Here is a 23,526-nt window from a genome sequence, read left to right on the forward strand (position 1 = left end):
CTCTAGACTCTAATCTGCCCATCGCAGTGGTGCAGACAGAATCGAGATACGTCTGTAGGTACGATGTCGTTCCGTTCGGTTGTTCACGCCCGTCGTTCATCGCACAGCTGCCGGTGTATACGCGTGTGGCGATGACTCGGTGGTAAACGCAGCAATGGACGCCTTGCGGGCAGTCCACTCTGCCCCGGCAAAAGTCGTCGAACGGTACGCTCGGACACCGCTTGGTGTGCAACAGACCGAATTTGTTGCGATGTGGCAGAGCGATCCATTACTGACCTACGCACAGGGTTCCTGTCATCAAGTATAGCGGTGCAACGAGGTGGGTGCAACCAGTGCCGTCGGTCCGTCGCTCCCTCCTGCATCTAATGAATACAGATACGCGTCACAGTTGCTTTGGTTCCGCCGGACAGGATTAGCGATTTCTCTGAAGTGTAATCCGCAATCCCTGTAGGGAGCTACTTACTTCTCGGCCAAACTACGAAACGTGCTCGAAAGAATCTCTCTGTCTTCTCGGCGGCATACTGAGGCTGCTTACGCAAACAGCCGCACGATAAAGCAATTCCAGGATGTCCACACGGTCGTCTGTTCCCCCTTTGCATAGACGTTGCATGCGGCACAGCTGGCGCCCGTGATGTGAACCTGCGCTGAAATGCTAATCACATGCATCTCTCGTCGCCGAAAATTTCACCTCATTTGGATGCTTTCCTTCAGGGTGTTGCATTTTGGGTGGCCAGCAGTGCACTAATTTTTGCACGGACATGAATCTCAGTTATTTGACGTACATTTGTTCATAGCAATAGTAATAAACGGTTTGAAATAACTTTGTTTTTACAACCTCATCAATTCACAAAAGCCGGCCGTTGTGGCCGAGCGGTTCTAGGCCCTTCAGTCTGGAATCGCGCGACCGTTACGGTCGCACGTTCGAATCTTGCCTCGGCCATGGATGTGTGTGATGTCCTTAAGTTAGTTAGGTTTAAGTAGTTCTAAGCTCTAGTGGACTGATGACCTCAGATGTTAAGTGCCGTAGCGGTCACGCGGTTCCAGACTATAGCGCCTAGAACCACTCGGCCACTCTGGCCGGATTTACTAGGAAGAAATTTCGGAGAATGTACGTATGGAGCATAGCATTGTATGGGAGTGAAAAATGGACTGTGGGAAAACCGGAACAAAAGAGAATCGAAGCATTTGAGATATGAAGCTGCAGGTGAATGTTGAAAGTTAGGTGGACTGATAAGGTAAAGAATGAGGAGCTTCTCCGCTGAATTGCAGAGGAAAGAAATATGTGGAAAACAGTGCAAGGAAAAGGCACAGGATAATAGGACATCTGTAGAGACATCAGGGAATGACTTCCGTGGTACTCGAGGGAGCCGTAGACGGCAAAAACTATAGAAGAACACAGAGATTGGAATACATCCGGTACATAACTGAGGACGTAGGTTGCAAGTGAGATGAAGTTGTTGACACAGGAAAGGAATTCGTAGCGGTTCACATCAAAACAACCAGAAGACTGATGACTCAAAAAAATAAAAAAATAAATAAAAAAGCCCATACCGCACTATTCTCCAAGCGTTCCGCGCCCTCTTCTCTGCGAGTCTCGATTACCAGCGATATTGCAGCACACTTTATTTATTTATTTAATCCTTATTAGCTTCTGAAATGCATATGTGTCAGCCATCACAAATTAAAAGATTTGACAAGTACAGCAAGGTAACATTTGGCCATCATCACATACATATCTTAGGGCATACATTCGTTAACTTAATTTCATATTGGCAGTGCTACATGTATTCACTCAGACTAATGCTTATAGTTGAGAGCTAAACAATCGTTTGTCTTAAAGCGGTTACTTCATGAATTATATTAAGTGGCCACCATCCTTATAGATTCTGATGTCTTCTTCTGCTATAAAGCTGGCTATGATATCATCTCCGAGAACTGGCATATTTGAAAGAAGCTGGTAGCGACCAAAAATCGAGAGCACCTTTAAAAATTCGACTGTCTTTCTCATAGCGGTTGCACTGAAATAGAATTTGATTTGCATCACCAACTGTAACTTCGTCACATTGACACTATTCAAGTGGACGCGGAAGAATCCATGATTGAGACACATTGCCACAATGAACTATTTTCCTGATTTGTAATTGTATTGACTGTCGAAATGAGATTTAATCTACACAGTGTCTATAATTCATTGCTTGATGATAGTAATATGCTAGGTTGAGTGGGTAGTTACTAGCTCTTTTGTTCCAATCCTTATGAGTAAAACGCTTTGTGACTCGGTGATTACTATTACGTTAGGGATTATGAGGTACCTTGCTTGTTACATTGCCTGCATAACAGCTAATGTTTCAGCTAGAAATGTGGAAGAATGGTAACTACACAGAGACTGATTTGGGTCCAGGAACACCCACACTGACTTCTTGAAGCGCGGTTGAAGTGTAACACATCATTTCCGGACAGCGCCTGTTTGCTCGTTTCTATGGATACTGTGTTCCGGAGGAATAATGAGGTTTTCTCCAAACTGTTGGAATTGACCAGTTCTCTCTCTAATTCCCCAAAATGCGTTGTGTATGGGCATACGAGCCCGGATCGGCGTCGAGTGATTTCTCGATGATGGTCAGTGTTATCCAACATCAAGTGCAGGAAAATTTCTAAACTTTCTCGTTTTCTACAGCACTTTACACAAGTGTAGTAACTGCATGCATGAGACAGCCAATGAAAATTCCTGCATTACACGCGTGATTCTCTCTATCTTATACATAAATAGTTTGGAGCTCACGGTATGAAGAGTCGGCCGGTAGACCTCGTGCGGTGTAGAACTTGTGTGCCTCGTGGAGCGGAGACGGTGTATTCGTAGTGTATCTCGGAGGCCGGAGGAGTGTATCGTTCGCGACCAACCGAGAGACTCTGACCGCGCGCGGTCGCTGATTTCGGATTGAACATCTTCGAGATATAGGCGATATTTACGATTAAGTTAGAGTGAAAGGTAAGTCGTCAGAGAGCTTACATTAAATCATAGAACCAGTGCTAGTCGTACGATAGTATTTTTGCGAACGAAACGGACCTGGCGAGTTTCCGTAGAACCCGCTTAATTATTTTTGCTCCTGTAGTAATTTGAGAGTGATGTTTCTGTGTGACTCTCTCGCTGTTGACTATTGAACTATGTTACGAGCGCTAGCAGAAATCCTTGGGTAACAGAAGATATACTGAATTTAATTGGTGAAAGGAGAAAATATAAAAATGCAGTAAATAAAGCAGGCAAAAAGGAATACAAACGTCTCAAGAATGAGATCGACACGAAGTGCAAAATGGCTAAGCAGTGATGGCTAGAGGACAAATGTAAGGAAGTAGAGGCATGTATCACTAAGGGTAAGATAGATACTGCCTACAGGAAAATTATAGAAATGGAAGAGAATGCAGATGAAGATGAAATGGGAGATATGATACTGCGTGAAGAGATTGACAGAGCACTGAAAGACCTAAGCCGAAACAAAGCCCCGGGAGTAGACAACATTCCATTAGAACTACTGATAGCCTTGGGAGAGCCAGCCCTGACAAAACTCTACCATCTGGTGAGCAAGATGTGTGTGACAGGCGAAATACCCTCAGACTTCAAGAAGATGTGAAAATTACCGAACTATCAGTCACGGCTGCTAAATACTAACTCGAATTCTTTACAGACGAATCGAAAAACTGGTAGAAGCCGACCGCTGGGAAGGTCAATTTGGATTCCGTAGAAATGCTGGAACACGTAAGGCAATACAGACCCTACGACTTATCTTAGAAAACTGCTTAAGGAAAGGCAAACCTAAGTATCTAGCATTTGTAGACCTAGAGAAAGCTTTTGACAATGTTGACTGGAGTACACTCTTTCAAATTCTGAAGGTGGCAGGGGTAAAGCACAGGGAGCGAAAGGCTATTTACAATTTGTACAGAAACCAGATGGCAGTTATAAGAGTCGAGAGGCATGAGAGGGAAGCAGTGGGTGGGAAGGGAGTGAGACAGGTTTGTAGCCTATCCCCGATGTTATTCAATCTGTAGATTGAGCAAGCAGTAAAGAAAACAAAAGAAAAATTCGGAGTAGGAATTAAAATCCATGGAGAAGAAATAAAAACTTTGAGGTTCGCCGATGACATTGTAATTCTGTCAGATACAGCAAAGGACCTGGAAGAGCAGTTGAACGGAATGGACAGTGTCTTGAAAGGAGGATATAAGATGAACATCAACAAAAGCAAAACGAAGATAATGGAATGCAGTAGAATTAAATCGCGTGATGCTGAGGGTATTAGATTAGGAAATGAGACGCTTAAAGTAGTAAATGAGTTTTGCAGTTTGGGGTGCAAAATAACTGATGATGGTCGAAGTAGAGAGGATATAAAATGTTGACTGGCAATGGCAAGAAAAGCGTTTCTTAAGAAGAGAAATTTGTTAACATCGTGTATAGACTTCAGTGTCAGGAAGTCCTTTCTGAAAGTATTTGTATGAAGTGTGGCCATGTATGGAAGTGAAACGTGGACGATTAATAGTTTGGACAAAAAGACAATAGAAGCTTTCGAAATGTGGTGCTACAGAAGAATGCTGAAGATTAAATGGGTAGATCACGTAACTAATGAGAAGGTATTGAATAGAATTATGGAGAACAGAAATTTGTGGCACACCTTGATTAGAAGAAGGGATCGGTTGGTAGGGCATGTTCTGAGGCATCAAGGGATCACCAATTTAGTATTGGAGGGCAGCGTGTAAGGTAAAAATCGTGGTGGGAGACCAAGAGATGAATACACTAAGCAGATTCAGAAAGATGCAGGTGGCAGTAGGTACAGGGAGACGAAGAAGCTTGCACAGGATAGAGTAGCATGGAGAGCTGCATCAAACCAGTCTCTGGGCTGAAGACCAAAACAATAAAGAACTATTTTATTGCTGTTTTTATTATGAGCATTTGTTGCTACTGCCGAGCTGGAATATTAACCACTTAGCAGTGAACATATTGCAATCCAATGTTCGAATCTCGAAAGTTTTCTTGATATTACTTTGATAAATACAGGGATTTTAATTGTTGACTTCGGAGTTCTAGAGATGTAACCTTTTGAGTACCAGTGATTTCATCCTGAAACCATCTCTTTATTATAATTTTTTTTAATGACGTACCAATGCCTTTAGCATGCTGTTGCAAGACAGAGACATCTAGTGGCACACTGAGATACCCTCTACCAGGCAACTTGAGTGTGATTTGGAGAGTAGGCATGTAGTGAATGTAGTGCATTGCAGCAGACACGTGTAGCGTTCAAAGCAACAGTGGAAGCGGAGATTGTGGTATATGATTGAAGGAAATTGCACATTGGCCGTTTTTGGTTCATTTATATTGAAGGTAATTGTAACGTAAATTTGTATTACTGCTTTTATTAGTGGTTTCGAAATGAAATCACTGACGCACTATATATTTCTGATAGGAAATTTATTAATTTTTAGGCACATTTTACTCGTTATTTGGGACTATAATCGACGTTAGGCATAATGAATTCGCGAAAATTCCGAGATGTGGGACTGTGTCTAGAAAAAATGCGAAGTTGCTTACCAAAATATCACATGAAATGAAATGATGGTTAGTTGAAAACTGTATTTCCTAGTGGTTCGGAAGTGAAATCAATTGAGTGTCTACTTCTTGTCAACTTCTTCTTATATTCGTTGCTTACTGCGATGATAAAGATTAGTTTTGTGAAAAATTTAGAAATTATTATTTTTTGTTCTTTTCATATTGGTCCTACTCAAAGGGCTAAACCAGTGGTCGTCAAACATTTTTGGTGAAGACCAATGCGAACATTGCGGGGCTGCACTTCGGGCCGCAAGTATACAGGTATTATCAAGTAACTGATAATCTACATAAATTAGTATGCTAAGACTCCCCAATACACTAGCTGCAGTACGAGCGATATAAGTTCTCAGCCGGCTCCCAAGGTCAGATCATAAAAAAAGGGAGAGTTCGGAACGCTTCGTGTTGACTTTTCTCCGTTTCAGATTTCTGCGACCTTCAGCAACCTGAAGGCTGTCACGCACTAATTGCCTTTTGCGTTGTTGTTGTTGTGGCGGTGCTGTTGTCTGTGTGAGTGGAGGATTAATTGGTTAATGGCAGTAATTGTAATTATTCTTTAATCAATTATGCAGTGTTAGACCCGACCACAAATGTTTACCAAATGTTTTGAATGTCTTTTTCTTCTACTCGTTGCGTTGTAATACAACAGCCTTAATTTAATTTCATATTTCCTGCTACAGATATGTACCGTATTTAAAAATGATCGCGCCGATAATGCGCATCACGAATTCGTGTTACTTCCGTTTAAAATTTGTACCACAGCAGCTGATTAGTACGAATCGCGCACGCCTGTGAGTTGTCAGCACTGGAAGACAAATAATAAGACATTACCCCTCTCACATTCTCTGACCCCGAAATGACTGTCCTACTTACCCATCTGCTCCTGTGGTAAGCGGCTAAGTTTAAAAGGCTAAGTTTAATTACTTCAAGGATACACTCATCAATGACAGTTAAAATTAAGCACATCTTAAAATCTACTGTCTCGGTAAGCATTTTTGTTTGTTACTGAGCATGGAAGTTATATCCTGAAGAAGGTCTTAACGGTGGTTGACATTTTTGGATTCGCATGCTAGCCACCAGATCCATATTATTATAAAATATAGCTGAGAACCGCGAGCCGGGCGATATATCGATATCGAAACGGAAATATTGAATGCCGATATTTTTATTTTACATTACATTTTCTTCCAATTTCCGGTAAATATGTGAAGCTATTCTTTTTAAACTGTAGTAGAACATGATTTAACTTTCATTGCGTGAATGAGTCTCACTACTTTTTGAGCGCCCATCACGACTTCTCTTTTAGTGTGTGAAGCAAGTAAAGGTGGCAGAAAGAAGATGTCCGATTGCAGAGTGGCGGCGGAGGTGTGAATGAAATAACAAGATATCCGATGTGGAGAAATAGACACCAGTTGCGTTACAAACCGATTTTGAACGCACATCTTGCGCTATTTCTTCGCATCGGCATTCTTAAAAAAAACAGTTGCTGAAAAAGATGACCATAATCTCAATGACAAGATCGGTTTCAGCGGTGGGCGGACACTTGTGAGGGATTATGCTGACGCAGTCGGCACTCGGCCCTATCAACAGAAAATACAACGTTTAACTTACCCACGCAATTTTGACACTACAACTGCCAGGTCGCTGGCGTTTGCAGAAATGGAAAAACAGGGAAGTCGACGGAACCGAACGACGGGCCAATCGGAACCTTTTATTGTGGCACTTACATGCAGTTACCATTGCTAGCAAAGTGGTTATTGCCAAGCGTTTCTATCAGTTGTTGCTCTAAGGGGGATAAGCAGGCAGGTAGCTAGTTGATGTACAAAATATCTAATAATAAATCAATACTTAAACCTGCAGCCGTAAAACTGGAAGTACATTTACAAGGTGCAGCCGATATTTTTGTAGATCAGTACGTCAATATTTTTTTCGTCGATATATCGAAACATATTCTCAGTTTATCGCGGGCCAATAATGACATTTTTTGTAATATCGATAAATCGGATTCGCGATATTTTTAAAAATATTAACAGACCTATGTCAAATACTTCCCGCAGATCAATGCGAGCCCGGCGAACCTCATTTAGAACGACAGGTGGTTAAGCACGGCGTAGAATTAATCCGAATCCACGAGCGAACGTTTCCAGTTGAATCTAGAGAACAACACGTCTTATAATTAGTTTCTCGTGCCGCACATCTCCAGGAATGCGTGGGTTCTGGCCGTGACCGCGACTGTGACTGTGATCTGTTGCGATGCTACGGAAGCTCCTAGGGTGAGGACGAAAGGAACATTTGGAATGATCGTTGGGACAGGAGAGCATCGGCACTCCCTGTTCGACAGTTTTCCCCTGCGTGCATTACGTGCACCGAACTCCTCATCTGAGACTTGCACTTGCAACCTACGTCGTCAGTTAGCTGCATTATGTATTCCAATAACTGTCTTCCTCTACAATTTTCGCTCTCTACCTCTCCCTCTTGTACGAGGGCTATTTAGAAAGTAAGGTCCGATCGATCGCGAAATGCGAACTACAGTGAAAATCCGATGAAGCTTCGCATAGGTGTGTTGGACAGTGTCTCTGGTATGACCATCTATTCCTCAATTTCCCTGAACATTTTCGTTCTTCCTTCTTTCATCGACCAACTGAAGTATTTCTTGTGTTAACCATGGTTTCTTCGCAGTTACCTTCCTTGTGTCTATATATTTCCTTTTCAGCTCTTGTGATTGCTCTTTTTGGAGACGCCCATTCGCCTTCAACTGAGTTAGTTGCTGAGCCACTCACTATCTCAGTATCTATTGTCTCAGAGATCTTCAAGCGTACCTACTCTTTCTTTAGTACCTCCCTGTCCCAATTATTTGCTCTTTGATTCTTCCTGACTAGCCTCTTAAACTTCAGCCTACTCTTCATAATTACTAAATTGAGATCGGAGTCAATATTTATTCCTGAGTACGCCTTACAATCCAGTATCTGATTTCGGACTCTACCTGAACATGATTAACCTATGTAATCTAACTGTAACGTGGCAGTTTCTCCCGCTCTGTTCCAAGTATACCATCTCCTCTTGTGATTCGCTATTAGTAGCTGAAATTTACTACTAAATTCAGTTAGTCTTTCTCCTCCCTCATTCTTACTACCAAGCTCATATTCTCCTCTCAAGCCTTCTTCTAATCCTTCCCCTACAACCGCATGATCTTGCTGACCTCCAAATCTTTTCAACAGGTTACACGCACCTGTCAACGATATCTTGACACTGTACTCCTTCTCCATGTGAGTCTTTTCAGGGACGCATTCGGCTCTGGCTTCACTTTTATGGATGACATTGCGCGACTTCATCTAACTGCGCCGGTGGAGGAACTCTTTGAACGAGAGGATATTCGACGAATGCACTGGCCTGCTCGTTCCCAAAATTAAAACCCAGCGAGAACACGTGCAATGCACTGGGAAGACTATTATAACACATCCACATGCACCAACGACCATTCAATAGTTTTCAACCATGCTGGTGGACGAATATAACGCCGTACCACAGTAACTCCTTACAAACTTTCTAGTCAGCAGAGCAAGTATTGCCGTCCGTGATCATCACACGCCCTATTAAGAACAATGTATCGCCGTTTGTGGAGTCCAGCGGACCACTAGAAATCGCGGTGGCTTCACTGTGATTATTGTCGTGGAATAAAACTGTCATTCCTGTTGGTCTCCTTGCGTAGCTCTTCCACTAACCTTCGGTACCATACCGTAGCAGTTCTGACAATGTATGGTTCAAGTTTCATTCAGCTGTGTTATTTGGCACAGACGCATAATGGGAAAGTTGCTTTGGTCCTTTAGTTTTGCACATCACATTATTGTAATGCAGGTGACGTTAACAAGGATACTGTAACCCCCACGATATGTCTGTAATCATATTTCAAAGTTGAGTGGTACAAGGACCTACTGTCCAATATGTATACGAATGTAGTCGTGTACAACATTCCACAGGCGAACAGAAAGATTTAACACAGCTCCCCAAAGTTTTTCTTTCCTCTAAAAATCCATGCCATTACACAGTCAACAGACGAAAAGCGACTGCTAGGCGCTACTAGATAAGTGCGTTTAATTCACTCATGAGTTGTGTGTAGGCTCTCTTTTATTTAGCCTATCACTTTTCTGGGCATAACTTAGAGAAATTACTTCCAAAGTATAGTTTCCTCAGCAATCTGCAAAGTGTCCAATTAATTCCATGTTTGTCATGGAAATGTATGCCATTATCCATATTATCATCATTTTTCATATTATCGTAAATCGTATCATCATCCTGTTTAGCCGGCCGGGTTGACCGAGCGGATCTAGGTGCTACAGTCTGGAACCGCGCGAGCGCTACGGTCACAGGTTCGAATCCTGCCTCGGGCATGGATGTGTGTTATGTCCTTAGGTTAGTTAGGCTTAAGTACTTGTACGTTCCAGAGGACTGATGACCTCAGAAGTTAAGTCCCATAGTGCTCAGATCCATTTGAACCATTTAAACCATCCACTTTATCTGAGTTACATCCATTTGTGTCACAGATGATACCATAATAAATTTAAGATTAATTCACCCAAAGATCAACTTTATTATCTTGCAATCTCTAATATTTTACGTTCCATTCGCCTATTTGGAATTAATTCTTACATAATAATTAAATATTCATTTCCCAGTCATTTAGTCATTAATAATTAAAACTCGTATAATATTACGAAACTTTCAAATTATAATTTCTATCGTCTTGTCTACATATGTAGTGCTCGTATTTTTCAGTAGTATGACCCCTGAGGTCATATTATCTCGTTTTACAACATAAAAATCACTTGTGCCATGGCACCGGCAGTCCTTCATTGTAATTTGTTTTGCTCCACACACGTGCTGTTGATTCTAATGCCTGTAAACTAATTAAAGAGACATCAATCCTCCTTAACTTGTCATGAAGCTACTCGTCTGTGATATAATGATATCTACATAACCTGCAATTGTTTTGCTTTGAGACCATTAATCTGCCTCAAGAGTTCCACAAGAACTGCGTTCCTAACATCTCATTTACTTTTGCAGCGTAGCTCGACCTATGTCATTACCTGTCGTGTTCTATTTGCCAAAGAAATTTCTAAGCACCGTTTTAGTTGCCACGACGCATAATTTGGATTGGGTCCCTTCTACAAAACTCTAAAACTCACTGAACTATCACTAATGTAGTGGCAAGAAATAACATGATAGTCGACCTATTTTACAAGTACACCAAAATTTTTCATGAATTCGGTTGTTTGTTTGTTTCTTCAGTCCTGAGACTGATTTGATGCAGCTCTCCATGCTACTCTATCCTGTGCAAGCTTCTTCATCTCCCAGTACCTACTGCAACCTACATCCTTTTGAATATGCTTAGTGTATTCATCTCTTGGTCTCCCTCTACGATTTTTACCCTCCACGCTGCCCTCCAATACTAAATTGGTGATCCCTTGATGCCTCAGAACATGTCCTACCAACCGATCCCTTCTTCTAGTCAAATTGTACCACAAACTTCTCTTCTCCCCAATCCTATCCAATATCTCCTCATTAGTTATGTGGTCTACCCATCTAATCTTCAGCATTCTGCTGTAACACCACATTTCTAAAGCTTCCATTCACTTCTTGTCTAAACTACTTATCGTCCACATTTAACTTCCATACATGGCCACACTTCATACAAATACTTTCAGAAACTTTTAGAAATGACTTCCTGACACTGAAATCTATATTCGATGTTAAAAAATTTCTCTTCTTCAGAAACACTTTCCTTGCCATTGCCAGTCTACATTTTATATCCTCTCTACTTCGACCATCATCAGTTATTTTGGTCCCCAAATAGCAAAACTCCTTTACTACTTTAAGTGTCTCATTTCCTAGTCTAATTCCCTCAGCATCACCCGACTTAATTCGACTACATTCCATTATCGTTTTTTTTTTTTTTTTTTGCTTATGTTGATGTTCATCTTATATCCTCCTTTCAAGACACTATCCATTCCGTTCAACTACTCTTCCAAATCCTTTGCTGTCTCTGACAGAATTACAATGTCACCGGCAAACCTCGAAGTTTTTATTACTTCTCCATGAATTTTAATACCTAGACCCTTTTTTTTTGTTTCCTTCACTGCTTGCTCAATATAAAGATTGAATAACATCGGGGATAGGCTACAATCCTGTCTCACTCCTTTCCCAACCACTGCTTCCATTTCATGTCCCTCGACTCTTATAACTGCCATCTGGTTTCTGTACAAATTGTAAATAGCCTTTCGCTCCCTGTATTTCACCCCTGCCACCTTCAGAATTTGGAAGAGAGTATTCCAGTCAACATTGTCAAACGCTGTCTCTAAGTCTACAAATGCTAGAAACGTAGGTTTGCCTTTCCTTATTCTAGCTTATAAGATAAGTCGTAGGGTCATTATTGCCTCACGTGTTCCAATATTTCTACGGAGTCCAAACTAATCTTCCCCGAGGTCGGCATCTATCAGTTTTTCCATTCGTCTGTAAAGAATTCGCGTTAGTATTTTGCAGCTGTGGCTTATTAAACTGATTGTTCCGTAAAGATTTAAAATAGAATTTATTCGTATAAAGTAATTGTCATCGAAGTGGAGTTACGTCGTCACTGAGGCTGTGTTGAATAGGCAAAAAGCGCACCTGATCTGGGAAGATTCGAGACTGTGGTGTTGAGAGCACAGAAAGCAAACCTCACTCTGCCCGCAGATTGCTGAGTGAGTTGAGAGCGAAGTGTGAAGGGCAAACTCTGCCTCCCACAACCACTGCAGACATCAAAGCTGTGTGTCTCTTCAAGCTTTCCCGGCGGATGTGTTGTAAATAGTCTTCACGGGTTTGCCGCCGGATCACGTTGTGCAGATCCATAATATTTCCTCGGAGCAACCGCCTGGCGGCAAACCCGTGAAGACTATTTACATCAAAGTTGTCCTTTGTCCTTGAAATCAAGCGCCTACAAGAAATAGGAGTGACACCCGGAGAAGACGGACACTGAACTGTTGTGTGCAAGCGAAACTGAGAATGTAACTGTTTTACACATCGACATTTTCAGTAATAACAGCTGTTGATGTAAACTATGTAAAAGTCAATTGTAATAGTATTCAACAATGGCGGCTACCATGCTGCTGCAACAGTTTTCGGCAACTGCCACTCAACAGACACACAAAGTAATGGAAGTCAGCTTGTTGTAGGAATATGCTTTTATGCTCACGTATTATGACTTTTCTAGGGGCTAAAAATCCTGTCTGTAGCAATCAACATAGGTTTCGGACACAACTGTCGTGTGGTACCCAGCTCGCTCTGTCCGTCCACGAAACCCAGGAAGCAGTAGGCACAACAGCCCAGGCAGATGGCGTATTGCTTGAACTCCAGATGTCGTTCCTTACAGTTCTGCACTGCCGCCTGATGAACAAAATACGAGCGTACGTAGCATAATTCAATCAGTGTGACTCTTTTGGAGAGGACGTAGCAAACAGGCTATTATTATCAACGGAAAGAAATCAAACGTAAGGGAGAGTTATGAGACCAATACTTCTCATAGTCTATATGAATGACCTGCAACGGCGGAAGTTCCATGAGGCTTTTCGCGAATGATGCTGTTTATGTTGAAAAGTAGAAAGGCAATAAAATTTTAGCCATATTCAGAAAACTGCTGAGGATCGCCTTGCGGTACAGAGATTGGCGGTTGACCCTCAGACATAATATAACGACTTGTGGATAAATAGGCAATAAGAACCACTGTTTCCAGAATGAGATTTTCACTCTGCAACGCAGTGTGCGCTGATATGAAACTTCCTGACAGATTAAAACTGTGTGCTGGATCGAGACTTGAACTCGGGACCTTTGCCTTTCGCGGGCAAGTGCTCTACCCGAGTTCGAGTGTCGGTCCAGCACACAGTTTTAATCTGTCAGTAAGTTTGAGAACCACTGTTGTGCGGTAATACGATTGTAGAACGATCACTGAAAGGAATGCCAAAATTTTCTAGGAGTATGTGTGCGGAGGTTTTTAAATTGCAACGACCACATAAAACTAATGGTGTGCAAACAACTGCCGCACTGTGTGACTCATTGGAAGAATCTTCAGTAAGTGAGGTCCACACTTAAAGGCGGATAGTAACAAAACCCTTGCTCGTCAGTCTGGAATCCGTACCGGATAGTATCGATGAAGGGAATACAGAAGGCGCAAAGAATGGCAGCTTGTTTCGTTACAGGTTCATTTAGTAAGCTCGAAAGGTCTACGGAGGTGCTCAACCAACTCCAACAAGAGAGGCGTTCTGAATCATAGCGTGCTTTATTATTAAAGTTCCGAGAGCGTACGTTTCTAGATGAGTCAACCAATGTGTTATGTTATTTCCTATGAAGCGTATCTCGTGAAAAGACTATAGGTAAAATTAAAGTAATTCGATTTGACATGGAAATTTACCAACAGTTGTTCCTCCTGCGAGTGGTCAGCGACTAGCACAGGAAAGGGAGAAAAGGGCCCTCCGCCACAAACCATAGGGCGGTTTTCGTAGGATAGAGGAAGAAATAGATAGTTTGATAGCTACGACTGGTTGTGATCGCACACGAAAAGGTATCAGCGCAGAGTCTGCTGGTTCAAAATGGTTCAAATGGCTCTGAGCACTATGCGACTTAACTTCTGAGGTCATCAGTCGCCTAGAACTTAGAACTAATTAAACCTAACTAACCTAAGGACTTCAAAAACATCCTTTCCCAAGGCAAGATTCGAACCTGCGAACGTAGCGGTCGCTCGGCTCCAGACTGTAGCGCCTAGAACCGCACGGCCACTAAGGCCGGCAAAGTCTTCTGCTACTGGAGATTAGAAACGTGTGAGCATAGAGACCAAGAACAAGTGATTGCAAAGCACTTTGAAACCAGCCCACAGTGACCTATTTTCCAGAAAACGTCGACAAAAATCAGAAAACAGAGAACTTAATTTCATCTGAAATACCCCGTAATAGGATAAAAATGTACTGTATAATGCTATACAATGATAATCAAAAAAATGGTTCAAATGGCTCTGAGCACTATGGGACTTAACATCTGTGGTCATCAGTCCCCTAGAACTTAGAACTAATTAAACCTAACTAACCTAAGGACATCACACACATCCATGCCCGAGGCAGGATTCGAACCTGCGACCGTAGCAGCCGCGCGGTTCCTGACTGAGCGCCTAGAACCGCGAGACCACCGCGGCCGGCAACGATAATCTTTCTGCTCTTCAAGCATAAGCGTCAAGACAGTTGAAAGTAATTCAACTCGGCAGCGCTCCTGCCTCGTGTTTGTACCGTAAATTGGAGCGATGTTGAAAGTCGCAATTACTTTTCTTTCAGCCATTTTAAAGACCTTTTAATGGAAAGTTATTGAAGGTGTGTATATTGTATTCCGCATGTTCTATATTATAATTTATTTTGTATGGGCATAAATATTAACATCAAAATTAACTGTTTTTTTCCCTTGTGCGTTAATATCTTTGAAACAATAGTACAGCTGTGAGTTTAATCGCGTTTGATGACTTACCTTATTTAAAAATGTATCTAGGGTATAATTTTTTGATTGTTTGCGACATCTCGTGCCACGATGCAAAAATGCGTTTTTAAGCTCACGTTTAATATCAAGACATGTGACGCTGGGCCAGTCGAGACGCTGGGACAGTTTTCTGGTGTAATTTTAAATTGAAATCGACTACGTTCGCCTCATTGACAGTTTCGAATAAAGTTTTTCAGAGTGCAGGCGTCGGAAAAAATTCGATACTAGACAAGCAATTTCATTTCGAACATCTCGAGAAGGATGAAAATTTAAGAGGAACTGTTCACTCACGCGCTACAATGCAATTTCCGTAATGCAGATTCGATGTTAATGTAGACCTTTTAAAAGCGTTTTCTGTGGATACTGTGAAAATGTTAGTACAAAGTTATCTGTGGTAATGCGTTCTTACGTAAAGTTACAACGTGCCGATTCATTGTTCCCTCATTGTCGTATAAGGAACACTGAAAATCTGTCAACTGCCAGTGGATGTTAAGGACTATTGAAACAAAGTCATAAAAAGGCACCGTCAAAAGTATTCGCTAATGTCGTCTAGAGGAAATACCATTACATATGTTTTACAATTATTGCTTATATCATTAGATCCTTACCTTCTTGTCTGAGATTAAAACCACCAAAGAAATTTATACGAATGTCATCCATGGCTCTACAACTAGTGTTACTTTTGTGTGCACACACAACACCTACGGATGACTGAATGTAGTTTGGTGATTGTACATAATTGATCATTCATTATAACATTAGCTGGGATGTATTATTTTCAAATAAATTCTAAAAACATTGAAGAAAACATGTTTTAAAACTTAACAATTTTTGGAATCATTTCAGACCCATTTTTCTCGATCGAATGAATTTTTTTAACAAAATTCCGCCATTTTTCGTACACCATATTCAATTTAATACTGAATATAACATCTTTTCGAATTAAATACCCTTCCAAACCGCTTTGAACCAATCTTTCGCAAATGAATTTTTCCATGAAGAAGCCGTTTTTTTATTATCAGTTTTGAATTTTGAAAAGAAATGTACACGCATGCTCATAAATTAAGGATAACTGCAGAATGTGGTGCCACACAACGTGGCACTACACAAAACTGGCGCTAATAGCATAGGCACACACGGAACACACACGACACAGATTTGTAAGGCCACGGTATTGGTGATAAGTTAAGAAAACCGTCCCGAAACACATGTGCTACAAAACGCCACTGTTTCCTGCGCATGTACCCCGACATCAGTATGCGATATGATCACTATGCACACGTACACAGGCCGCACAACGGGTTGGCATACTCTGAACCAGGTGGTCGAGCAGCTGCTGGGGTATAGCGTCCCATTCTTGCACAAGTGCCTGTCGGAGTTCCTGAAGTGTCGTGGGGGTTTGAAGACGTGCAGCGGTACGTCGACCGAGAGCATCAGAGACGTGCTCGCTGTGGTTTAGGTCTAGAGAACAGATAGGCCACTCCATTCGCCTGATATCTTTTGTTTCAAGGTACTCCTCCACGATGGCAGCTCGGTGGGGCCGTGTGTTATCATCCATCAGGGGGAAGGTGGGACCCACTGTCACCCCAGAAAAAGAGGACACACTGGTGCAAAATGGCGTCCCTTTACACCTGACCTGTTACAATTCCTCTTTCAAAGACGTGCAGGGGTGTACGTGCATCAATGATAATCCCACCCCACACCATCAAACCACGACCTCCACACAGGTCCCTGCCAAGGACATTAAGGGGTTGGTATCAGGTTCCTGGTTCACGCCAGATGAAAACCCGTCGAGAATCACTGTTCTGACTATACCTGGACTCGATCGTGAACATAACTGGGACCACTGTTCCAGTGGCCATGTGCTGTGTTCTTGACACCAGGCCTTACGGGCTCTCTTGTGACCAGGGGTCAGTGGAATGCACCTTGCAGGTCTCCGGGCGAATAAACCATGTCTGTTCAGTCGTGTGTAGACTGTGTGTCTGGAGACAAGTGTTCCAGTGGCTGCGGTAAGATCCCGAGCAAGGCTACCTGCAGTACTCCGTGGCCGTCTCCGGGCATTGATGGTGAGATATCGGTCTTCTTGTGGTGTTGTACACTGTGAACGTTCCGTACTGTAACGCCTGGACATGTTTCCTGTCTGCTGGAATAGCTGCCATAATCTTTAGATCATACTTTGTGGCAACCGGAGGGCCAACGCTACGACCTGTTGCTTGACCTGCATCCAGTAGCCCTAGGATTCCACCCCTCACAACGTCATCAATGTGTGTCCCTTGAGCCATTTTCAACACAGTCACCATTAGCACGTCTGAAAACGTCTGCACACATAGTCGCTGCACCGTACTCTGGCATGCACCAACACACCTCTGCGCATGTGGACTGCTGTCAGCGCCACCGTGCGACGACCGCGGGTCAAATGCACCGCATGGTCATACCCCGAGGTGATTTAAGCCCGCAAACCGCCCACCAGAGCGTTGTTTCACCATGTATCAGCATTTATGAGCAAGAGTGTAAGTAATTTCCAAGATCACTTCCAAGCGATATGTACCGAGCACACGACTGTCACGGAAGCAGACATAGATTTTTCCCTTGACTATCAATTTTAATTTCAATCTGAGCCTTTTTTAGTTTTTATACACATTTCCCGTGAAGTGGACCACTGTGGAGCGGCACTGCATTCTGACTGCGACATCCGTACGTATACGTTGTGGATGTATACGTTGTGGATGTATATTTGAAAGTAGGACGAGGTCACTGCAGCAACCATGAGACTAGACAGCTTTGTAAAAATACCGTCGGACTTTAGCCCGGAGGGTGTCGAGTCGTATCGTTGGTAAGTGGTATGAACATGTTTGAGACCATTGTTTCCGTAATTCACTTCAAGGAATGTGCAATGAATTGCGTTGTGTTGCGTTATTTCTGAGTAGCTGCTATGCCGGTCTGACTGCTGCGTGTGAGGTAGCCGCTGAACTGTTGCTTAACGTTGGTAACATGATAGTCGTGGTTTCTGCAACGTCCTAACTAGTAAAATTAGTTATGATACTCTACTGCCTTCTGCTACAAAGTGAACCATGAATTTCACATCCCCATTACGTTAGAAGCATAGTATTACACGCTGGGGAAATCTGTGTACAGTTACTATGCCACAATTTGTTAATAGCTGTTACTAGTGAGCTACCATCAGCACCACTGGAGTGGTTACCTGACGACATCGCACTATACATGGGTGTGGATCCCATTATCCTCTCAGTTTACGTACCAACGTCAGCAAACTATCTACATAGTTTTATCTTCTCCAGGCGATCACACAGCCTTCCCGACCACACGAATTACATGATGGAACGATGCTGCGAGCAGTCACCAGTAACGTAGTTTTATGTTTCTATGGCTGCGCTTCAGTGTTGCCCTAATTCTAGGTAAGTATGGCTTTCAGTCAATGTTGCGGCCGGGTTTTGTATTTAGCGGTTGAAATCTGGCTAAGGCCGAACAAACTATCAGTGACATTTTGTCAAGGACTGGAGTGCGGTAATGTTGCTCAAGTCGTTTTGCTTGCACTGTATTTTTTGATTATAAATTATCAACCAGATTCTTTTCTCAAATTGAGATTTCACCCATTTTCAAACCGGTCTTTCAGTACTATTAAAAGTCCCCGGTTTCCTAATCCATACCCACCGTACCCTAAGTCGTACTTAGGATAAGTAGTCAGCGACGACGTAATAAATCCATGGAACGTTACTTCCATAATTACATGTAACGATATTACACAAACAAAATATAAATTCTTAACCAGTTAAATTGCTTAAATTGACATACTGAAAATCAGTTAGTTTGAACGTACTCTCCACGGTAGCACATACGTCATACACACAACCTTTACATTTCAAAGACTGGATCATATCTTCTTCTCGATGTTCCTTAGACAGCTGACATAATCAGTTCAGTCTGTTCTTTACTGTTTTATTCTTGTTAAATGCTTCCTGTACCTCTATCTCTCTCTTTTTACGTTATAGGTTTGTACACAGATTTCTCCTTTTTATTTGCTTTTCTTTGGCATCTGTTTTCTTTCTGTATGGACTTAATATTAATTTCATTTTTTGTTTAGGTCGTTTCGTATTTATCGCGATAACTGCTATATACTGGATAGGAGACAAAAACTTTACTTGTTGACTTAATTTCAGCAGTTGTTGCAACACCGTACTCGGGTCCACATTCGTGAGGCATTGTAGAATGTCCAGACTGATCACTAAATGGTGTTTCAACGTTAGCCAGCCTTCCAGATTTTTACGTTGTTGTTTCAATTCCATCAATGGTTTCTTGGTGTGACTGATCAATAAGACGCACAGTAGTAGCTACAAAGTGGTCTTCTTTGACGACATGTCAATCATATGACAACAAGCCTTTTGCCTTAAAACCGTTTAGTGTTGTGTGCATACAAATGATCTGGGGTATGCACTACCCATGAGTTCTGCAGCGTTAGTTTGTTTTATGATATTGTCAAGACTTCAAAGCAGCCACGAAGGTGCTGTTTCATTGTAGCTGTTGTTTAGTGCTTTAAACAAAAATCTGCCCTATGGCTGTAGACGATGAATCGTGTGAGCAGAAGATGATGGCATGGTTATACCGTAATCACGAGATAGCGCACAAACCAGACATTTAGAGGTAATTCGGCTATGTCAATACAGTAACGCAAAATTGTTTCTGGTCCCTTTCTTCCACTTTTGTACATTTTATGCAATGCTCTAATCACTGGACCAAAAGTTCTGATGTTATCCAAACCTTCGTCGAACATCCACATCCTGTTTTTGGTAGAGCTACCATTTTTAAGACATCAGTCGCTCTGCTGTGCTTATATGTTAACACTGGCGGCATGAAGTCGTCTGCTGCATTCTTTGCGCATAGATATGACGTTGTAAGATCTCTTCTCCGTTTATGATAGCGCCTACGTGATGTTTTCCATTTCGAGCAGTTATTTTAGACGGTTTGTGAACTGTGTATAAGGCGGTTTCATCCATTTCATACATTGAAAAGCCAGAGAAACTGGTACACCTGCCTAATTTCGTGTAAGGCCCCTTGAGCACGCAGAAGTGCCGAATGCCGAAACACGACGTGGCATGGACTCGAATAATGTCTGAAATAGTGCTGGAAGGAACTGAAACCATGAATACTGCAGGGCTATCCATAAGCCCGTAAGAGTACGAGGGTGTGGAGACATCTTCTGAACAGCACGTTGCAAAACATCCCAGATATGCTCAATAATGTTCATGTCTGGGGAGTCTGGTGGCTAGCGCAAGTGTTTAAACTCAGAAGAGTGTTCCTGGACGTGTGGGGTGTCGCATTATTCTGCTGGAATTGTCCAGGTCCGTCGGAATACACAATGATCAGACAGTATGCTTACGTATGTGCCATCTGTCACAGTCGGCCACACCGTCACAGAGCCTCCAACGGCTTGAACAGTAACCTGCTGACATGCAGGGTCCATGGATGTATGAAGTTGTCTCCATACCTGTAGACGTCCATCCGCTCGATAGAATTTGAAACAAGACTCGTCCGACCAGGCAACATATTTCCAGTCACCAATGTGGGTGTTGACGGGTCCAGGCGTAAAGCTTTGTGTCGTGCAGTCATCCAGGGTACATGAGTGGGCCTTCGGCACCGAAAACCCCTATCGACGATATTTCGTTGACACTTGTTGGTGGCTCAGCATTGAAATCTGTAGTAACTTGCGGAAGGGTTGCACTTCTGTCACGTTGAACGATTCTCTTCAGTCGCCGTTGGTCCCTTTCTTGCATGATCTTTTTCCGGCCGCAACTATGTCGGGGATTAAATATATTACCGGATTCCTGATATTCACAGTATACTCTGAAATGGTCGTACGCGAAAATGCCCACTCCATCGCTACCTCATAAATGCTGTGCCCCATCGCTCGTTCGCCGACTATAACACCACTTTCAAAATCACTTAAATCTTGATAACCTGTCGTTGTAGAAGCAGTAACCGGTCTAACAACTGCGCGAGACATTTGTTGTCTTACACAAGCGTTGCCGACAGCAGCGATGTGTTCTGACTGTTTTCCGGTCGCTGTGGCCGAGCGGTTCTAGGCGTTTCAGTGTCGAACCGCACGACCGCTCCGGTCGCAGTTCGAATCCTGCCTCGGGCATGGATGTGTCTGATGTCCTTAGGTTAGTTAGGTTTAAGTAGTTCTAAGTTCCAGGGGACTGATGACCTCCGATGATAAGTCCCATAGCGCTCAGAGCCATTTCAACTATTCTGACTGTTTACATATCTCTGCATTTGAATACGCAAGCCTGCACCAGTTTCTTTGGCGCTTCATTGTATATCTGGTCATCAGTAAATTTTTTATTTATCAAAACGCTCATTAACACGTTCTTTATTAAAACCCTTCCTTCGTTCCATGTATATTGCTTCGGGAGCTCCCCGGGACAAGGTGGGATGATCTTTCATAAACCTATAATAGCATTTTTGCCAGCTGCCTTCGTTTTTCTTTATTTAAGCGATGCAGCAGACGATATTTCTTAGCAAGTTAGAAGAGAAGTTTCCTTAATTCAGTGATAATTACTCCTTAGAAACTAGACTCTAAATTATTTATATGCTGTGCTAATTCATCTCCATTTCTGCTGTTATGTCATTGGGTCCTACAGATTTTGATGCTTTAATTAAGCTCTTCAGGTGACGACGTAGTGGAAGTTATGGTACGTTATATCTTCTACATGTCTCATTAAACCCAATTCCACCATTCCTACGTTTCAATGAAGTTTCGTGAATATGCTCCAGCTTCCACTTACTGTACGCTTCTTCGTTATATTGCTCAGTTGAACCAAGCAATTTTTAGTTAGTATCTAATCTTTATCAACGCCTAAGTCGTTCCGGCAGAATTAGCGAATTCTCGGCAGGTACGAATTAGGCCGTGGAACCTCCACCATTTCAGACCAAATTACTGGCATAATCTCAAAGTTTTCTGCCGTTGGATTATGCTTAAATGAATGGCAGAGTATCACTAAAATATACATGATATAAAACAATTACTTCATCATATTTTCCTCCGAAACTGCTTACGAATGAACGAAAGAATGTAATAGAAACAGTTCAACAAACTTACTTTTTAATTATCGTTCTGTTACGGCAGCCAGCGATCCACTCTCTTGTTTTTTGCTTACTCGCACGACTCTGTAGTTCCATTTTACACCATTTAATACAGTAAATTCATTTTTCATGATGGATGATTTCTGTAACAGTGCTGATGTGGAAACAACCAATGTAAAAATTTTTCAGAAAATTCAAAAACTTTCATTAACGTTCATAAATTTTGTAATATCCAAGGAAGAACGGGAAGCATTATTTTCGAATGTACAGGAGACCAACTTCTTTTAATGTCATCATTAAAAGCATATCATTGCACCCAAGACAATCAAAATTATCATTTTCAAATCGTCATAAATAATGTTAAAGTTGATTTAGCCTGATCTCAAATCCACAACAGAACTAACAGTCTTAAAGCAAACAGCACACAACTAATAATTATCGAGAATTTTTCATGAATGAATTGTTTATAAAAACCAAACATAACAGCATCGAAATTAAAACTGTACTTGAGCATCAGAAAACTAAGGTTGCCATCATGACATACAAAAAGAAATCACACTGAACAACAAATTTGAAGTGCAAGTGTGTAAACTGCATGATTATGAGTTAGTTATGTTTTTTTTCAGTATAAAATGATAGAAAATCATCATCTTCATAAACATTTAGCTCTATTTTTTTTAAGTAATCTACATTTTTATATAAATAACTCACTAAATAAACATGCATCCATGTTCCAAGATTCAGCATAACAAATTTTAAATGAATAATTACTTGAATTATTTTATGTGTTATGCATTGATAAATTTCAGTGCCATTCTGGAAGTACCAAAGTAAAATATTAAGAATAAATGAAGATAATATTACATGAATGAAAATACTTTGTAAGGCTACTTTATGCCAGAACTACGTAAATCACAAAAGAAAATATATAAATTAACTGTCATAAATGTATATAAAGGATTAAAAATGTTAAATGTCGGTATCCACAGTATGTACAATTACATATTTTGCTCAGAGGTAAATTCAGATGACTGTATTCGCTTGTCTTGACGTTTATACACATATTCGGTAACATCCCTTATGGCAGTCCAGCATTAATTTGCTAAAATAGTATGGCTCCACTTTCCAGCATACCTCTTCTCAAATGTGACAATATATTGCTGAAATCGCTCCCCATGTTCATCACTTATTGCACCACAATCTTTGGGGAAGAGATCAAGGTCACTATGCAAGAAATGCATTTTCAGTGACAATTTTCAACTAAGTTTTTCATATGATGACATGTTATCTACAAT

This window comes from Schistocerca serialis, chromosome 8 (assembly GCF_023864345.2).
Source record: "Schistocerca serialis cubense isolate TAMUIC-IGC-003099 chromosome 8, iqSchSeri2.2, whole genome shotgun sequence".
Taxonomy (NCBI): domain Eukaryota; kingdom Metazoa; phylum Arthropoda; class Insecta; order Orthoptera; family Acrididae; genus Schistocerca; species Schistocerca serialis.